Source organism: Argiope bruennichi, chromosome 10 (assembly GCF_947563725.1).
Source record: "Argiope bruennichi chromosome 10, qqArgBrue1.1, whole genome shotgun sequence".
In the NCBI taxonomy this organism is placed as follows: Eukaryota; Metazoa; Arthropoda; class Arachnida; order Araneae; family Araneidae; genus Argiope; species Argiope bruennichi.
The window spans coordinates 58,634,666-58,654,079 of NC_079160.1; the positions used below are offsets into that span (position 1 = coordinate 58,634,666).

Sequence of the window (19,414 nt, forward strand, 5' to 3'; positions counted from 1 at the left end):
CAATTTATTTTCCAATTTCTTCATTAACCGATTACAGATTTATCCAAGATTTTATTAAAAATTTGATTAATTTTTTCGAGGCATTCAAAAGATAAATAAGACGCAAGAACATTTATTACAAATATTCCCAATGTTTTTTATTTGTATTCAAAAGGATATTGTGTTTATTTATATTCCATAAAGAAGATGCGCATCTCTTCATGATTTTTTAAAGTATAAAACACAGGTCTCGACACTCCTTTCTTTCACCGTTTAGCCTTATGTATTTCAGAAACTGTTATAAAAATTATAGGATATTAAATTTAATTTTTCTAAATATACTACCAGACATCTCTACTAGATATGAAATCAAAATTAATCAACTAGTTGAAATATTGTTACTCTGTCAGCGGATACACACGTAGTATATAGCACAAATTTTAGAACTTAAGTTCATCGAAAAGTGAGTAAAAATCTGTTACACATTCTATCTATAAGTTCTGTGAACCAAAAGCTTGTAAATAATTCTATCATTCTTTAAATTATGCTCTTAGAGCTGCAACACTGTTAAGTGAAATGAAGATCTTAACGTACATTTTGCGAATTCGAATTATATTAAAAATTTATTTTTATACATCGCACTAGTTTTCTCATTGTCAAAATTTCATTAATTTAAATCGGGGAACAGCAGTAACTTACAGGCATGTTTGACCATAGAATCCTATTCTTAAAATTTCTATATCATCTTCCCTTTGACGCCATTTCGCATTTTAACCTTCATCAAAACACTTTTCAGAACACGAAAAAACAAAATATTCTTTATACTTTAAAATTCGAATCATCATGGCATCATTGAAAGTAACCTTTTATTGTAAAATAATTCAAACGTAATAAAAGAATTTCTATGCTCTTTACAAAATAAAGATATAAAAATTCTCTTTTTTTTTTCTGGAATTCGTACAAATCACGATTCCTATTCTTTTGGAATTGAAGGAAATTTAAGAGGTCGCATCATTCGCCTGATTTGATGATGGAAGATTATGATGGCATTCGGTGAAAGCGGGATTTTTTTTTCATTCAACAATGATTTCGTGAATACTGAAATAGAAAGCAGGAGGCACGCGAATAAGTGACAGTGTGAAATAATGTTTCCTTGAGTTCAATGCTACAGCAAATTTCTCACTATGGTTGGCAGCAATTTAACTTATGATATAGAGGTAACTTACCATTGAATTCAAATGTAAAAATTCCGCCATTTCTGGTATCTCGATTATGCCACAACTTTTCTTCCTTACGATGTTTCTGCGTTAAATTCAAAATTAAAAGAAAATATTTATACCAGAAATTTTTTCCAAAAACTTATTAATTTATTTTGCTTTCTTGAATATGAAATATACAAAAATTGCATTTAATAGAACAATTTTTAAAACATTTTTATAAGTATTTTGAAAAAATAGAATATTTTTAATTTTAATGTTTTTAAGTTTTAACTTTAAATCATTGTTATAAATAATATGAAATTTTCAATTAATCATTTTTCTTATATAAACTCGAGGCACAATCATTTGGAATTAAAATTAAACTAAATTATTTCATTAATTTAATTTTGAAATTATTAAAATAGTGTATTGTCATCAAACATACATGAGAGTATAAGTTTCAAAATTCTTAACTTATCAAAATATGAGTGAAAATTAATCAATAAATTTCATCCTCACAACCATAAAGCAAGTTTTAAAATATATATATATATCTAAAAATCATTGCAATAGTCAAAGAAACCGACTTTAAGCTTTGGATGAATCGCCACATTTTAGAGATTAATCTTACCTAATTCAAATCGAAAATTTTTGGAATTATGTTATTCTATACGAGGGTACAAAGACTAAAAATCATAATGAGTTTGTCGAGAAAAAGTTAATATGTGCCGTTAAGCAAATGCAGATGATTTCTATCAAAATTTGGACGGAATCAGTCTATTGTTTGTTAAAAACAATAGACTAAAAAACAGAAAAGGTCTTAACTATTCAGTGGACTTCACTTGTCATTATAAATGCAGTGATATTTTAAAATCTAATCTAAGTCTTAATTAATTTCCTAATTTTTATCCCAATTTAGCCCATATTAACTTCATTCAAAAATGTTCTCTTATTTCCTGATCCAATTCCTACTTTTTTTTTAATTATTTTTAACACACACGCTATAAAATTGATGATTATGCATTTTCTCACTCTGATCAGAGGGTTAAAAATCCCTAACACTTGCATATACCTTTCAAATATCCCCAAAATTCTCTTGCCAGGAGAAGTCGATTCATGGCAAAGAAATCGCTATCAAAATCTCATAGTAAAACTCACTGGAAGGAAAACTTTTAATCACTTTCCTCTTAGATCACGATGTAAAAAAGATAATGTATCGTCGATTCTTTCCTGTATAAATTGCATCTTCCGTGGTCAAATAAATTGAAGTTAAAATTTCAAAGTTTCTTCTTTTCGGCCATGCATTTGCAAAATTATAGTACTATATCATATATAAATATACAGGAGACAAAAGACACCATGTCGCTCAAGAAATTTTTACAAAGTAGCAATTTCTGTCGCTAAATAAAATGTGACACGACGCCTTTTATAAAGTAAATATCTTTGCTATATAATTTGCTATATTTGTGCCATTATTTCCAAGTAACACGACGGAAATATAGTTATTTAAAAGTAGTATTCTAATACTGAAAAGAAAATTATATAATTACCATGATCTCCGGCATATGACTATGTAACTGACACAACCTCCTCCATTCCGTTCCTCAATTGGCTGTAATTATTCGGTCTAAATATTTAGATAACCGCGTGTTGTTCTCATAATAAATATTTGGGGAGAAAAAAGTTTTGATTGAATGGAGTTATTTTGATGTCGATGGTTTCTTAAAATCTTACAATTTTATCTCAAGACAATGAATTTCTTTTCTTAAAAAATTACATTGCAAGTTAACATTTATTATTCCTTGCCGTATGTAAGAATCTGCCTTTCGGCTAGTTCTGTTTCACAGAAAAAAAGATGCAACCAGAAGACAGAAAGAGCAGGCGAATATTAAATACAAAAGAATGTAATTAATTTTTTTAAAATTGTGACATCCATCTTAAAATGCCATACTAAAGAGAAAGCTTTACAAATTATAAGGTCTTGGTGGGCCTAGTGGAGGTCAGAGTCGGAGACTTCTGGATTCGAAACCCTATTCTAAAAAAGATCTGTGGACCTTGTGCGCGCTAAATATAATGCTACGGGCCAAACTCTTTAACGTTGGTGTGATTCGGTAGTTTGGAAAGGAGGTGTATTTCATATTATATATATGAAATAAAGCATATTAAAATAAAAGTTTGATACAAAATAAAAATAGAATTATTTCATTGTTGATTAGTTCATCGAAATTTTACAATTTCGTCTCATGAATCAGTGATGTCCTTTTCTCGTAAAATTTCATTAAAAGTTAATATATTTTCCTTGCGTCGTAACTGTAATACATTCCCCAGTATAATCTATAGCTTCGAAAATTTGTACATTTCGATTGTTGTTGTTTTCTATGAATTTTCCGATGATTTTCGTTTGACTTTGAAATACTTTTCATTTGGAATTTTGGTGTAAGATGTTCTCACTCTGTGGTAGCTATTTTATCTCACATCTTTATAAACTTATCAAACATCTGTTTGTCGTGCAAATTCAACTGCTCATTGGATCATAATTAGTTTTCAAATGTAATTCATGGCCTTTGTTTTCTATTACATGAACGAATGGTTCGACTTCTGGCAATGTTTGCGGCTAATTTTGAAGAATGGACTAAATTTCTTTTAGGTTTGTAATTTTTTATTTGTAAAACTTCTTTTTGTATTGTATTCTAAAATTGCAAATATTCGACATGAGAGAAAAAAAATGTTTAAATGAGTTATTTCGAAAAAGATTAAGTCAAGATGGCAGACAAATCAAAATATTACGTTTTATTAATTATCTAATCAACTCTTAGTAAAATTTGAATAAATCTGGTTATTTATATGCATGCTAATGTTTAATTACACATTGTTAAAATAGGTGACTACATTGAAAAAAATCGATTTTTTAAGAAATTATGAAGTTTTTAATTTCATATTCTAAACTTTTGAATAGGTTTCTTTATAAAACTGTTAGAATTTTGTTTCTAAGACCTATTTATTTTTGGATGTTATATTGATTTTTATATTTACAGACGTTTTAATGCTATTTTACAGCGTTTGATGCCATTTTTTCAAATACAGAATGTGATGAAATTTTCTTACGAAAAAACTTCAAATTAAAATAATTTCTAAATGGGAATTCTCCAAGTATAGAAATAAAAAATTTTCATGTTTATAATACTTTCCATATTTCGCACAAAAAAAAGCAAATGAATGAATAATAATTTCGATTTGTTTTAATATTAATTTTTCCATTATAAACGATCTGTTGTGCAACCTGGAAATTTTTTTCACTTTTGCATAGCTAAGTGATTCAATAGTTCGTAACAATGAAGTTGAAATTCCTTCTATCTGAAATTTTACAATCCAAGGTAGCCGATAGCTACTTTATATTAAAATGTGGCTTCAATTATTATTCGTAAATGAGGTACAAAATTACTTCACTTTCTTCCTTATTCAAATCAACGAATAGCATATAATTTAATCACTTAACTAGCTAAACACATCAAAACAAATAATTTAATCATCTTATATCTCCAAAAGGCCATCGATCATCATCAATGACACTGGAATGACGCTTTCAGATAAACGTAAAATCCCGGAAAAAGAATAAAACCAATTCCAAACCATACTTTTACAATCCAATGCATACTTCCATGATGGATTCAAATGTCATCCATCATTTAAAGAAAAGTTTCAACCTTCTTTCGCTCGAACCACCTGTTTTAAACATAGCAAAGGCCGTAAAGTTGTCTCAGGGGCATTACTTGGAACGACAAACTTCGGCGATCGAATTCTAGGCAATCCTTCCAACGACCGTCCTTGAAGATTTCGCTTGGAAATACCCGATGCTTCAGGTGCAAATCGTTTGCTAGGGAAGGGTTGAGGAATCAGAGCACACGCCCAGGGAGGATTGACCACTCCTGTGGAAAACAGTGTTGAATTTCCTTTGTTTTTTTCAGGGTCGAGAGATAAAGCGAAGAGCCAAAGTGAATCACTTTTTTGGGTGGATCACGACTGGGAATATTTTCTATACTGAAAAAAAAAAATGACAATTTTGAAGGTAAATGCAGTTTCAAACAAAAAAAAAGTACTTTTTTAGTAAAAACAAACTAAGGAAGTGGTTTGGCTTAGTTATTGTTAAATCGTAAACTGGTTTTGGTTCTTAGTGTTTGCTCCTACCCTTGGCTCAAATTAGACCGGAAAACTGATATTTTTGAAAATAAATTTGATATTTAATCCTTTCAAGAGTCCATAATTCCCTATCTGGAATAGTGACGAAACTAAATAGTATTAAACGGGGTCGATTTTACTATTAAAAGATTTTTATGTGATCAACTGGGGCCACCAGAATAAAACGCTTATACATCAATTGAAACTGTCATTTGTTCCTTGAATGTCTTCCCTTCATAACAATATTGAATCGAGTCATATATTTAACTACTGGTTAATTTCCTGGTGTTGCTCAGGATTAAAACCCTTTCACGTATAATATTTTTAATGTAAAACTAAGTTTATATAAATATTATAAACATTTTTTTATCATCTGAAACTTTTTAAATATCAGTTGAACCTGATATTTTTTAGATCCAATCGATAGCTAATTTTCATCATAATTTAGTAGCATTTGTTATATCAATGCTAAAAATTTCGTTAAAAATCGTTTGCAACTATTCAATAATTATTAAATTTTGAAAAAAATGATAAAATTGAAAAAGAAAATTGCATAGAAATTCATTTGGTATCATTGAAAAGGTACCAGTTTTATTGTAGAAGACATTTTCATTTATTTTACCAATTCTTCAATTCCTTAAGTTTTGGCGCAGTCCCTTATGCCTGAAATCTCTACTATCATCGAACTTCTGTTTCATTTTCCTTGCCTTCATTTCAGTTCGAATGGTTGATTTAAATTTATCTTTAGTTTCGCTAAATTACTAGTTTAAAAATTATAAAGATATAGTCGAAAAACACGAATGAAAATAAGATAAATTTTAAAAAAAAAATAGAGGTAGGAGAATAGTTCAAAGAGGAACCAGCGGGAATGCTTCACCGAACATTTCTCGTGTATTCTTCAATAAAGAAAGGTTTTATCTCCCCCCCCCCTACCTCAGCTGCATAAAATTTTGAACCTTATATAAGACCACGAATGCCTTGCATGGAATGACGAACAATAATTGCAAAATACAGATTTTTGTTTCGAATCTAGTCTTTCTACTAAATGTATCGTGCGAATATATATTTGGATAACTTTGAATATATTATTAATTACGTTAATGGATTACTGATGGTTGAAAATTAAATTAAGGGATATTACTATAGACTGTTTTTTGAGCAATTTAAATGTTTCATTAATTTAAAAAATAATAAACGTTTATCCCATTTGCTTAGATTAGGCTTTGCTATGTTTGTCAATGCATGTAAATATCAAAAATATATCATTAAGTGGCACAAAAATTTTTTCTCTAATTTTGGGAGCTAGACACTCTTGCATGGCTTCTGTAAAGTTATTTCTCCTATGGTGGGGGCCGCGGTGGCCTGGTGGTAAGGTCTCGGTTTGTGAGGCATTAGGTTTCAGGTTTGAGACCCGCTTCCACCGAAGAATCGTCGTGTAAGGGGGTCTGCTACACGCTAAATCCGTCAGGCCAAACGTCCTCCCGCTGGTGTGGTGTTGAGAGAGGGTACCAGTTCAGGTGTCGTCCTCGTCATCTGACCGCGGTTCAAAATTACGATGTCCGTCCTTAAATAGCCTTAGTGTTGCTTTACAACGGGACGTTAATATAACTAAACTTCTCCTATGGTGTATGGGCCTTTCATAGCCATTTAGTAACAGACTGTGGTAGTATTTGCAGCGATCTGACTACAGAGATTCATGGGACTATTCAGCCTAAACTGATGCCACACATTTACGAAATTCCGCCTCATCTCTCTTATGATAAAGATGAATAAGTGTGTATGTATTGGCTCTCTACAGACCAAGCTGTGTGATCTAGAGACACCACATTTGACACCGTTGAAATTTGGAGGTTGGAAATGCGCATATCAAAGCGATATTGTTTTGATAGTTTAATTAAAAGTGTAATAAATTAAAAATTTAAAAAATTGATTTTCTTTCCGAAAGTATTATCATATAAAACTGATTTTAAAAGCTTTTTAAAGTCTAAAAAAATTGTATCCCTTATGATTCCAATTTAGTTATCGGGTAAATGTTTCTTGAATTTAGGAAATTTATAAAAATATTTTTTCCCCACAAATTTGAACAATTGATTTGATTGTTGCCAGAAATTCAAACCGTCTTCATTATTTCATCAAATATTTTGCTGCGTTATTTGCTTCATTTTTTAAAGCTGAAGAAGAAGGATTCTGTTTAATATCTGTATATATTACATGTACAACATATCTCACATTACAGTAACGCGAAAATCAGAAGATAGCTGAACCAGAAATTTACGTTTTTATTAGATGTTCGATATTATGAAACTTGGCTCTATATGGATGTTTCATGTATACAATGAACAAAGCAGGTGAAAGATTATTAAAATAACATGGTTTTAATGCCATAGATAGTTTCAAGTTTAAAATGTCTCTTGTTAAAACCATGAACAAGAATTTATGTTCAACAGATTTAATTGAAAGCAAACACAACCAATATTTCCTGCTATCTAGATGGCCGCTAAAGGTGGATGGTTCATAATAATTTCTCTCATAGGTATATACTACTTTAAGTGATAACAAGAATTTATGTTTAAAAGATTTAATTGAAAGTAAGCACAACCAATATTTCCAATGATCTAGCTGACCATAAGACTATAGGACAAAAATTATGGTGAGTATCATTACACTTTGGCTTGAATATGCACATATTCTCATAAAAGAAATTAGCATGTTTGAATATATTTAAGCTTTAAATATGATTTATCTATTTTCTGTGTAACGAGAAGAACTCAAAAATTAGAATGAAAGTTGTAAAATTCCATGCAACTCTTTCTGCAATCTTAAAAGTAAAGGACCATATGCGATTCGATCGCTCGAAGCTTTCTATACCCTTTATAGTTTTTATTGCCAGTAATGAACAAATGGTGTATCATAAACTAAAGAAAGCATTATTTCAAACAAACCACACCTATTAGTAAGAATTAAATAATTATGAAGCATTGTTTTACTCAAAGCATGTAATTGAAGATTGTCATCACCTTTTAAACAAATAACATTTGCATATTCCGAAGTCATGAAGCGAAGTTAAAAATCTATGAGGACAAAGGATACAGTTTTTGAAAACTTACTTACACAATACCAGTTTAACAGGGAGTGCTAGGTCATTTCAATGCCAATGATCTCGAAATATCTCCATCAACCCATTATGTTAGTTTATCAAGACGTTCATCGAATTTAACCTATATCTCGCAACTTCGAATTTTAATCAGATGCCAAACTATCATCTCGAAGAAATAATGAAGGTTCTTAACTAACAGCTGTGTTTCAGTAAACCATCAAACTTTCAATTATCTTACTGTTTTATGACCGTAAGTTACATAAATGTTTTCGATATAATGATGACATGGTATAGAGATTTGATGTAATGATTGGAAAATGGAAATTTAAATAATGCTATTGTTATATGGTAATCTTAACTACATCTGTCGTCTAATTCCTCCAGCGTTTCCACGTCTGTTCCCTCCAGCAAAATGTGCACACGATTCCATAATTAAATTTTTACTATGCATTTAATTATGATGCATGCATAGCGATGAGATTACTACCGAAAACTCATATTACTTTGTATGAAGTCAAGCCATAGTCCTATGACGAAATGTTACTGTGTATGGCATCTAAATCTGATTGGACGTTGTTCTACTGGATACTGTTAGATAACATGACGTGAAAGTTTGAGAAGTAGAATTGCCTTTTCAAATTAGAAATAAATTTAATGTTATGGAAATCCGTCCAAATTAGGTGCAAAACATCCAATAAGTCTGATAACAGATAGCGATATTTTATTTCACAATAAAACATTAAAAAAGATAATAAAACACAAGAAAAGCATACATAAAGACCGCACTTGCAGAAATCATCAACAAACAGGCAAACGGCAATAGTTAATAAACAACCTTAACACCAAACAGCGCTCTGAATGCAGTAACTGACTGGCATCAGCTTCTTGCTTTTATACATGTTTTCTGACAGGATATGGAACATTCCAGAAGAATCAAGGATCCTTGTTACTAATAAATATATTGCCATAACTCTTTCATTTTCCGAAATCTTTATTTTTACTGCCTAAGCCGCATTGTCCCCAAAAGGTTTCCAAGTTTGTCGTTTGGTAACCTTAAAATTTGTAGCTAAAGATATCAGGGGTCATTGATCTGCATCCAGTCAGCTTCCGTTAAAAAATATTTATAATTGCTATGATACTATTTGCATAGGCAAATAAGAATACAGGTTTATAATAATAATTAAGTTGTCATGTAAAGTTGAGTCCGTTATCCTCTTGCAAGAGACGTACTGAAGTCAAAATTTAACATGACGCATTTGGCGCATAGGAATAATGTTAATTGCTACGCTGCATATGACCTCATTAAAGGTTAAATCTGTGCAATTTGTTCGAACTAGAAGACAGCATTATATCGATACAAAATTGGAAAAAGTAAAGAAAATAGCTGTGAAATTTCATTTTAAACGTCTGTGTTCTTTAAACGAGAAGCAATAAATAATGAAGATAATAATCGAAATACTTTTAAATTGTATAATCCTCCTTTTTTTTTTTGTTCATGTGGTTAAAATAATCCTATTTAAATAGTTTTATCTACATAAATAGTTTTGCTTAACTATTACAAACAAAATGCATCCCCATTCTTTTTCCTTTTAAAATGCTTAATATCTCTGATTTTCAGGTAATTGTTCTTTTTAAAACAAAAAGATAATTGGTTCAAATCCTCCTGTTTACTTTTTCTCGACTTTCACTGGAATCGATGGATTAAAGAAAAGAAGTTGAAATAAAAGCTAACAGAATGAATATTTATTTGGTAGACAAAAAAAAATCTACATATATTTCCAAATTAGTTTCGGAACTCTTCAAGCATCTTAATTATCTGATATTGAACGGCTTTGTAATTCTTAATAAGATTGATTGATTCTCTGACTTCTGTGAACCCCATGAAGAATTATTAAGGAAAAACATGAGATAAAATAAAATAAAAGCTTTTAAAATTATACTTTTATTAAGGTAAGATAATTATCAAAAGTATAGACATCAAAACAATCATGAAAGTATGAAATGTTAATGAAATTACTCTAAGCAAATTGGAATATAAATCACATTTATATATCTTTTTTAATTTTTAATGAATGATTAAGAATTTTCTCTTTTATGTTGCTCATTATTATTTTATTCGGTTTTAATATTGCTTATAGCTCCTTATGTCTTTACAATTTCCTAATAATGGAGTCCACTAGTAATACACTAATAATAATTCGACTAATAATGGAGTAGTTTTCCACATATTTTTTGTGATTCTCTGTATTTTCTCTCTCTCTCTCTCTCTCTCTCTCTCGTGTGTGTGTGTGTGTGTAAATTTCAAAAAATTATATTTCCAACAATATCCACTTCTTATTACATATTTTTTTTCTTTTTAATCATTTTTAAAAATATTTTGGTTATACTTGACAATACTGTATTTCATTGTTGAAATGGAACTATAGCAACTTGCTGTTCATTGTCACTACTATTATTTCATCCTTGCTTATTTTCTGCTGTTAATCATCAAGATAATGATTATTTTTATATTTTATGTTTCAGTATAAGTCATGCTTTTAGTAAAATTTTTGAAATTTTGTTGTAGTTAAAATTAAGGTTTAATGTCAGAATTAAGCAATGATAAAAAAAAAATCGCATAATACATACAGTTTTAAACACGGCTATATTTTCCTTTGGAATAATTGGACATATAAAAATATCGAATATAATTAGGATTGTCAGGCTTTTAAAATAATAAGTTATATTCCGTTAAAAATCGAAATTTGAAATATGTTGCTGAGGAAGTCATTAAGGCCAAGTTATTCAAAATATTTAATTGAAATTTTGAGTCCTATTAATCACAGGAAGCCATCTGATCAGGAAAAGTGATAAATATAATGGATTAGATACAATAAATCAAGATCAGTCGTTTATAAAATCATTTTTTAAATTCATTCTTAATGGCAAATAATTTTTTTAAATAATAAAATATTTTGTCGTGAAGAACTGGAACTGTGCAAAATTTGAAGTCTAATACTTTAAAGGAGTTAGTGAAAAAAAATCAATTGCAATATTCCATCCTAATAAGTATGAAAAAACTCAAATTCAAGAGAATTAGGCCAAAGAAAAAGCGTCTTGTCTTCATTAAAGGCCTTTCTTCTCCTTAATCTCGTAAAAATTTTATCGCCTGTTCAAATAAACTGGTTCCAAATTTGACTGCAGGAAGCACGATGATATATCTTACTACAAATGAATTTAGAAGGCAACAGTTAAACAATGCCGAATCAGACGGAAGAGTTTCCACTGTCAAATTATCTTTACGACATCTGTGTTGGCACTTTTCTTTATGAGACAGCCAATGCAAGATAATTATGTTTTATGACAATTCTAGCCGTGGATGGGCAAAATTGCAACTTTGTTATGTTGTCTATCATCATCCTTTAAAAATACCAGTTCCAAACAGAGTACATTAAGAGATTTTTTTTATTTTGTTTTTTAACAAGCGGACATCATCACGCAGATGATTATTTCACTAAAGCTTTACTTTCACCTGCATGGCAAGGGTCCCCAACCTCTTAGGGAAAAACCCCAAGGTTGTTCCAAGGCCGCCTTAGTGAACCAGGAGGGAAAAATTAAAAGAAAAAAAAAAGAATGTAGAAGACACACGACTATTTCGAATCAGTTGATAGCCATGAGAGAGGAATGCATCTCGTTAAAATGTAATAATTCGCCGGGGAATTTTCGTTGCATTAAATGAGTTATTGAAAATTCTATGACCATGTTTGACCACATTTCTTCTAACGGAGGATTCACTTTACGCACGCGATAGTCGTTATATAAATTACTTGCATTATTTTTTATAGGAGATTTAAGCAGAAGTAATGGTCTGACCTCTTATTATTTATGATATCATCTCAAAACAGAAAATCTTGACGAATTCTATATGTCTAGTCTTGCAAGGTTTGGTTTATAAAACCAGAAATGGATTGATAATGATTTTAACTTTTGATCATTCATTCAAGGAAATAAATTCGTTTATTTGTTTATATTTATATTTGGCATTTATAATGGTATCGTGGTAAAAAAAAAATGCAAATTTTTATTTTTACCAATTAAAGGGGTTCTACTTTGAGTTTATAATATGTCGTTGCTCACAGCGGAAAATATCTTTAAAATTCCATTACAGTACTAATACTATTTCATATCGGTAATGAAATCGCCAAAGTTTTCTGATATTGGCGATATGATTTTAGTGGATGATAGGAAACAATGTTGAATACTAAATTTCAATCAAACGGAATTTCTTATAAATGACCTTTTGTAAGCGATAAGCGATGATTTAAAAACTATGTCTTATTCACAGAAAAAAGATAATAATACTTTTTGATGTAAAATCAGAAACTGGAGGAAAATGTACTGAAAATGCTTCTAATAATAATAATTCCTTTTGACAATTTTTGCAGCTATCGAGAAAGAATTTTATTATTTTTTTTAAAAAAAATTGCCTTTTACTGTACCTTTTAATTGCATTTTACCAAGCCAGCTACTTACCCGTTTATAACACGGTTAAAAAGAATTCATCTTTAATTCTGTTATAGAATTCATCTTTAAATGTTTGAGTATTCATCTTAAATATTGGAGTGACTAAATATTTCCACTCCAAAGAATTGGCAAAATATTTCACGATCCCATCTAAACACGCAGAATTCTTTGTTGTCACCAATGAACATCGAAACCATAGATTTTCTGAAATATATATATTACTCCTACACAAATAAAAAAATATTGTAAACGTCAAGGAATTCAATCTCTCTTAATTCAGATCTCTCTTGAGTTAAAAAAAAAACATTTTTGGCTTCTCTAATGAAATTTAGGAAACGGTCATTGCCTCAAATTTGTAGATATCTATCAAAATTGAACAAAATTTGTCTCGGTAAATTTTGATTCCATGCTCCTTCGAGAACATGAACGGGATCAATTATATTTTCAGTGTATTTTATCAACTAAATTGCCGATACTGCATCAAATTTCAGACAAATTCTTCCTGATGTTTAATTATCTGTCATTAACACAATAACTCTAAAATTTTGAATCCAATTAGCTAAAGGAAAGAAATTTAAATGTATATTTTTTTTTATTCTAGTAACCAACGACAATACAAAATAAACCATAATACTCAGCTAATTGAAGATGGATCAGATGTCTAATTGTAACCACATGATTTTTATGAAGATTACCGCCCATGTATCTGAAACAATATCATATATCATATAGGAAATAATATTGATTTCTATAATGTTTATCTTTTCACATATATATATATATATATATATAAATTTTATTTTCAATGTTATTTCCTTTTACTAATCATATGATATAAAAAATAATTTTAGTTTACCAATGAAAATGATTTATTTATGACTAGCCGCCTTTGGCGACCAGCCGGTTCGCCAATCTTAATGTTCGTTAAAATTTTAATAATTAAATATTTTATGCAATTTCTACTTTAATAGCTTCTTCATCAAAATATTTTAAAACTTCAAATTTTGATTATCATATAATTCATTCATAATATTATAAAGGCCTTCAGTCATAACGTAATATGTATCTCTCTCATTTTCTGTTAGCACCCGTAGAATTTATGCTTTAAAGTGGAAAGAATTTATCTTCAATTAATATAATAATATTTTTTACTGAAACAAAGCATTTTTTTATAATCTGATTACTGAAAATAGAGTCGCTCAGCGTTTAAATTTTATGGGCACTAAAGAATATTTTTTTAAATTTATGTAATATCTCAAGAGTTGGTCAACAAAATTTTCTTAGATTCATTATGAGCAGATCGATTCATTAACAATGTTTAAATTTAAATGCATCAAACACTAAGAAAATAAAACGAATCGTTTAAAATAAACGGTTGAAAACAGGTTTTAAAAAAACTACTTAAAAAACGTTGTACTTAAAACTATAAGCATATACATGTTGTCATGGCAACAATCAGAACAGAATGCGCATGCGTGAATTTTCAACGCCAGTTACGTAACGCAAATACGTGATTTTTTCTACGCCAGTTGGGGTAACGCTATGCGGATTAGAAATTTTTAATTTCCTTTATTCTGTTTTATTTTAATTCAAAAGTACTTCAGAATGAATCTGAAAGATTGATTCATTAACAATGTTTAATTTTAAATGCATCAAACATTAAGAAAATAAGCAGAACCGATTGAAATAATCCGCCGAAAAATTTTAACCCTAGCCTCATTACTGTTGGGAGAAAAAAACAACGGAAGCCTTTCTCGTTTGGCGCTGGGGATAATGGAAGATTTTTTTGGCGGAAAAGTTGGCGGTGGGGAAAATGGAAGATTCTTTTGGCGGGAAAGTTAGTTTTTAATTAATAATTAAAATTCTAATTAAAATTTCAAAAAACGGGACCCCAGGTGCACATTCCCGACCTCTAAGGTATACATGTACCAAATTTGATAGCTGTATGTCAAATGACCTGGCCTGTAGAGCGCCAACACACACACACACACACACACACACATTGAGCTTTATTATAAGTATAGATTAATTAAATACTAATATAGGAAATGAATATTAACCTTCAAATGGGATGCTCCTATCCGTCACATTGGATTGTTGCCATCATTCACTTTCTTACGAAATAAATCTTTATTATTTTATTTCAATTAACTAGTGGTCAAAATCAATTTTCAAGGTAACTCTCAGAAAGCAAAAGAATAAATAAATAGAATTTGCTTAAATCAACGTTTCACTTGAATTGAATTCCTCTGAAACGTCAATCCATTAATTAGGTAAGACTTTCGTAATAGTTATTCAAGGTTAGTAATGAATTTTGTTTTAAAATATTGGAATAAATGAAATATTAACTAAGTGATTAGGGCTACTGGCTATTATTTTTTAAGAATTGAATATATCTTCAGATGCTAGAATTCGTAGAATAAATTCTAACTTCAGAAGCTAAATGGTTCAAATTGTATTGAACAATGAAAATTGATGAGGAAAATAAGATTGCATCAGATAAAATTTTGATCAGCTTTGTGTGTGAAATTCTCCTCGTTGAACAATTTTCTATTATCAATTCTATTCATTCTTGCGTATTATTACAATATTTTTTGTAAAAATACAGATAAGACTCTGATCTAATTCATATTTATATAATAGATAAAACATCGATTAAATCTGAAAGCATTTCTTCTTTTATTTCTCTATTCAACGGTACGATGTTCCGGCTTTTCATTTGTTTATATATTCTCATAATGTGGCTCTTTAGTCTTTAAATTTGACTTGTAGGGAAATGCATATAGTATGGATTTTGGAAAAAAATTTAATACCGTTGATTGATTGAGTCAAATCTGATACAGATCTTAATTTTTGATATGAGTAACATGTACTAAATTTCAATCAATGAATATATTGCTGCAATGTATAATGACCATTTTCAATAATATATAGAGAACCTATACTTTGACAGATTTGGTCCAATATTCCATAAAGATCTACAGAGCTATCATGGCATGTTGCTGTTAAGGTCTCGGTTTCGGGACTTCAGCTCGAGTTCGAAATCCGATTCCAAGAAAGAACAGCAGAGAACAATGCTTTTGAGGTTGGCAAGTTTAGCAAACATGGGTTAGAACTTTCAAGTTAAATTTATTATTTTAATATCAGATATTCACATAACACAGACAGGAAACATTTAAAGAGTTAAAAATTTTGATGATCAGTTAATCATTAATAATGTTTTAATTTCAGAAGTTTGACTGCATGTTCATTTCTTAGACCTTTCGCTCATACTAAAGGGTCACAATTCATAACGCATGTTGAAATTATTCATATTAGTGGTGCTATTAGTGGTGAAGTCGCAATTTGTATTATACCCATATTTGAGCACATTAAATAGAAAACCAAATACCATTAAGAGAAAAATTAATTAAAATGCAATTTTGACAGTTTCTGTAATAAACCAAAATATTTAGCAATAATTTTGACGGCAATTTCACTGTATAAAATATCTTATTGAAGGGTAGAATTAATGTATGCATGAGAGACAATAGAAGTTATTATGAAATCAGAAACAAATAAGCAGGAAACGTAACGCAACATCAAGAGAAATGTGGTGTTTCATGAAGTGTGAATGAGATATACTTACAGTCTATCTTAGATTCACAGGCCCAAGTGATATTACTTGTTCATCTTGCGACACAATTTGTTCCCATTTCAGTTGCTTTCTTCAAGAAGTTGCTGGAAATATATTATATTCTGTAATCCAGTATTATTGAAACTTCGTTTTTTACACTTTTAAAATTATAAAAAAAAAAAAAAAAAAAAATTAATTAAGCCTACCATTTAAGAAAGAAAAATAAGCATATAAAAATCTGGTTTTAAATATAGGAATCGCTTTTTCAAGAAACAATAAGTAATAAAATCTTTATTACATAAGTCATTGATATTATAAAGATAATTTTTAGTCGTGCTTCTCTCTCCTTTTATTAATATTAACATGATAATATGTTAATACGCTAACATACTATGTATTAATTGCCTCCTAGAAAAAAATCCATCCAAGAAAAGGATTAGACGGTTTATTGGAACTAGAGTACAAAATTCTACTCATAATTATTTCTTGGCCTTTTAGAAAGGAATTTTCAAAGTTTTAATTATATTTGCTAGTAAAAATTCATTAAAATTTTAAAGATTTCTCTCAATGATTTCGGAGCAAAATGTTATACAAAAACAATTTTTACAGCACTTTTAAAGTCAAATTATAGTAATATTTTTCCTTACTATTTTTTTCTTTAAACTTAAAAAGTCTTTAAAAATGTTTTTAAATACATTTTAGAGAAATATTTTTCATTTTTAGTTTATGTACTTAAACTCCTACACGTGGCGATGGTATTAAATATAATTTCTTGAATGCGCATTAACGATTCTACATAATTAGAAGGCAAATTTTAAAATAAAGAATGATGGCTAAGTCTAAAATATTACTATACTATGATGTTTCGAAGTTAAGATTCGAATCTACTTTAGGTTTAAAAAGAAAATTGTTGCTGTTTTTCATAATGAAAAACTGAAAAGATCAAAAGGAAATTTTACTCCTTTAAATTATTTAATGTGGAAAATTTACGCATAATAAAGATGCTAACGAATATTTTCAGCAGTATCTAACACGTATTAAATCTCACTTAATCCGTAATAATAACCAATAATCTATAGTAATAATCTGAGATCTAATATTTGTTAAATCTCAGTAATCTTAACAATCTTTTAATCAATGGAGGGTACATGCCTTATCAATTTAAGATAACAAAAATTATTATCTCTTATCTGGCATTCGGCAACGACATCAAATATATGCATAATAATGTTATGAATCATTTTGTCTTAAGCTCATAAAAACTTTTTAAACGTGAATACATCATATATTAAAATCACAATGAAGACAGCCAATTCAAGAACAATGCTTATAGATTATATAAAAGGAGATAACGTAAGAAATAATTTATTTCTTCGAAACTATCATTTTAATGAGTTTAAGAACACATGCCATGGTAATAAAATTGCATCATAATCATTAAAGCTTTGAGCTTCCGCCATTTAATACTTGCTATAAAAGCGTTAAGCTATTCTTTTTCTCATTCGAAATCAATAAGCCGATTGTTGGCTTCGCTAATTAGAAATTCTTTGAAAAGTTCATGATCTCAAACAATATTGGCTTAAATCATGATTATAGCACAAGCGTGATGAGAACATACACAAGCTATAACAATTCCATCGGTTAAAAACATTTGTACCTGAGAGCCATATTCATGTTAAGGATCGGTTTACAACCCTGCATCGGAACTTTAATCCTGAACACAAAACACAGCTGAGTTCTAAGGCACGACAACGAATATTTTGGCACAGCTGTTTGTCGAAAGGGCTATTGTCAATGAAGCGTAACCCTGAAATCCTCCAAGCTGTGTGAAGGTCTCTTGGACAGTTTTGGGTCCGTTTAAGGGAAATGGCTGTCAAAATTGAATAATTTTTGCGACTACTTTTTGAAAAATGATTTGCGAGTTGCTATGAAAAACGCTTACTGAACATTCGGAGGTTGCCTCCACTTCCATTGTTCGAAAGGGTCGTCTGTGATGCGTCAAGGTGTTTTGGGATGCTTCAGTAAGAACGAGATGAAGACGGATAAGAGAAGTATCTGTTTCACAGACAATGAGAATTACAGACAGGAATTTATTTTGTGTCAAGCTTTCAGCGAAAACATTCGGTTGAGCAACTGGCCCGAGGAAATGAGGTTTTTTAAAAAAGAAAATGATTAATAGTTATTTGTTTTACATGCGTGATGAGTGCGGAGCATCTGTTAGAATCAGCACATGCTGGCGTTAACCAGTCATTAGTTTAGGAAATTTTCGACTTTTTTGAGTACGAACTCAAAATTAAGTAATGGAATAGTCTAATTATTGGTAATGCTTATTCTGTTTAGTGACAGCTAAGTATTCAAAGGTGAATTTTCAGATTTTTCTTAAGAATATCAAATATAAGTAATAGAAAATTTCTGTTACTGGATATTTATATATAATGTACGCATTAATGGCATTAAAAATATTTCAACTTTTGATTATATGTATCAAATCTACGTAAACTTTTACTTAAATCTATGGTTAGTCTTAAAAAAATCTTTTAAAATTTAAATCGACGTAAAAATGAATATCCATATTAACACTATGCCGTCCGGCGACATCACAGAAATGTCGTACGTAAAGTATCGCTCAACAGCCGGTGACACCACAGTGGCTTCGTACGCAATGTATTAGTAAAACTTGACGATTTATAATCTCCCGATGACCTCAAAAACTGCCGGCGTCAAGCGAAGAAATTTTTACGAGACATACGACAGCAAAGTGTTAATAGCAATTCTAATTTAAAAATACAAAAGGCACAGCTTTCAGATATAAATATGTAACGAATGAAATAACGTAATTAGGAA

The 19,414-nt window shown here is 29.7% G+C and overlaps 1 long non-coding RNA gene across 1 annotated transcript; it reads right to left on the minus strand.

Moving 5' to 3' along the window:
- Positions 1 to 4,569: 4,569 nt before the first annotated feature.
- Positions 4,570 to 18,349, minus strand: LOC129989042 (uncharacterized). Its single transcript, XR_008785724.1, has 3 exons — positions 18,228 to 18,349; positions 16,583 to 16,674; positions 4,570 to 5,216 (listed from the first exon to the last, which is right to left on the minus strand). It is a non-coding gene; the product is annotated as an uncharacterized LOC129989042 (long non-coding RNA).
- Between the last annotated feature and the right edge of the window lie 1,065 nt (positions 18,350 to 19,414).